This window comes from Schistocerca americana, unplaced genomic scaffold (genome assembly GCF_021461395.2).
Source record: "Schistocerca americana isolate TAMUIC-IGC-003095 unplaced genomic scaffold, iqSchAmer2.1 HiC_scaffold_746, whole genome shotgun sequence".
Taxonomy (NCBI): domain Eukaryota; kingdom Metazoa; phylum Arthropoda; class Insecta; order Orthoptera; family Acrididae; genus Schistocerca; species Schistocerca americana.
In genome coordinates, this window is record NW_025726507.1 from 50,001 (window position 1) to 52,500 (window position 2,500).

The following is a 2,500-nucleotide window of genomic DNA, read 5'->3' on the forward strand; positions in this document are numbered from 1 at the left end:
CCTATGTCGTACCTTAACCTAACCTATGTCGTACCTTAACCTAACCTATGTCGTACCTTAACCTAACCTATGTCGTACCTTAACCTAACCTATGTCGTACCTTAACCTAACCTATGTCGTACCTTAACCTAACCTATGTCGTACCTTAACCTAACCTGTATTGCGCCTTAACCTAACCTGTATTGCGCCTTAACCTAACCTGTATTGCGCCTTAACCTAACCTGTATTGCGCCTTAACGTAACCTGTATTGCGCCTTAACGTAACCTGTATTGCGCCTTAACGTAACCTGTATTGCGCCTTAACGTAACCTGTATTGCGCCTTAACGTAACCTGTATTGCGCCTTAACGTAACCTGTATTGCGCCTTAACGTAACCTGTATTGCGCCTTAACGTAACCTGTATTGCGCCTTAACGTAACCTGTATTGCGCCTTAACGTAACCTGTATTGCGCCTTAACGTAACCTGTATTGCGCCTTAACGTAACCTGTATTGCGCCTTAACGTAACCTGTATTGCGCCTTAACGTAACCTGTATTGCGCCTTAACGTAACCTGTATTGCGCCTTAACGTAACCTGTATTGCGCCTTAACGTAACCTGTATTGCGCCTTAACGTAACCTGTATTGCGCCTTAACGTAACCTGTATTGCGCCTTAACGTAACCTGCATTGCGCCTTAACGTAACCTGCATTGCGCCTTAACGTAACCTGTATTGCGCCTTAACGTAACCTGTATTGCGCCTTAACGTAACCTGTATTGCGCCTTAACGTAACCTGTATTGCGCCTTAACGTAACCTGTATTGCGCCTTAACGTAACCTGTATTGCGCCTTAACGTAACCTGTATTGCGCCTTAACGTAACCTGTATTGCGCCTTAACGTAACCTGTATTGCGCCTTAACGTAACCGATATTGCGCCTTAACGTAACCTATATTGCGCCGTAACGTAACCTATATTGCGCCGTAACGTAACCCACATTGCCCCTTAACGTAACCCACATTGCCCCTTAACGTAACCCACATTGCCCCTTAACGTAACCCAACACACGTTGGGCCTTAACCCAACACACGTTGGGCCTTAACCCAACACACGTTGGGCCTTAACCCAACACACGTTGGGCCTTAACCCAACACACGTTGGGCCTTAACCCAACACACGTTGGGCCTTAACCCAACACACGTTGGGCCTTAACCCAACACACGTTGGGCCTTAACCCAACACACGTTGGGCCTTAACCCAACACACGTTGGGCCTTAACCCAACACACGTTGGGCCTTAACCCAACACACGTTGGGCCTTAACCCAACACACGTTGGGCCTTAACCTGCTCTGTAATTGTCATACGACGCGTTAAATTAGTGTAGTGTTGCCTAACTGCAACCCCCGCAATATAGTTTGCTACTCGCACTGCCCGGTCCCCAGTGTATCGCTTCATGTTAAACACCTTGCAGCTATACACTGTAATGTGGATGGCAGCAGGACGTACATGCTCAATGCCCTTTGCAGTTGTTCATTGGCATTTGCAGTTGTTCATTGGCATTCGCATGTGCGAAGCACTTAGCCTACGCTGTGGTACGGCCTGTGTCAACTGTCCGCTGATGTTGTACGTCCAAATCACACACTGTACTGCACATTGGTCCTCATGTACTGAATGATACATCGTGGTACATGTGACCGTACAACGACTGCGCCAACAACGGCGAACCATGCGGTCCAAATGTTGTGCACTCAGCTACGTGTCGTCTCCCTATAAGAGCTGGATTGCAGTGTGGTATGCCCTGGATGGCGATCAGCATGAGCCGTCTGTTGATGTAGTGGCGCGTGTTGTCAGACGTAGTCGTCTCTTCTCACACACCGTGATAGCATGGTGCACTGCGTTCCACATCTGCGACATGCGACAGAGGCCGGTTGACAGTCGTTCGCGCAATGGACATCGCATACGTACGGGGGCCACCTTCCACGTGTTCGCGAAGCGTGCACATGTTGTTGCGTGTATGTGGGCAGACATAGTGTGTCGTGACACCTGACACAGGCATGCAACAATCGTTGAATTTGCAAATGGCGATGGACGCCTACGTTTGCTGGTGACGTTATGCAAATGAACAACTGGTAAACCGTTGTGGTGCGGTTGTTCTCGCTAGAGGTGAATCAGTGATGGCGACGATCGGTTGAGCTACCAACCGGTTGTTCCAGCGATACCCACCATGCCCACGAACGTGAATGGCATCTGGGTGTGAAGCGATACGCGGCGGTGGCTGGGTGGGACCGTCCCCGGCCGGTGAGGGGGGGCCTCCCGGCGTGCTGGCCGCGCGGTGCGTGGGCGCACGCGCTACAGCCGGCTGGTGGGGGCGGCCAGTGGCAGGCGCGCCGGCCGACGGAGGCGGCAGGCGGCGCAGCTGCGCGCCGGCGCACCCTGCACGCGGCGCCGTGCGGCCAAAGTAGGTCCTCGCGGGCCCGGTGCGAAGCGCGGTGGACATCTGCAGTGTGCTGGTCCGATTGAGGA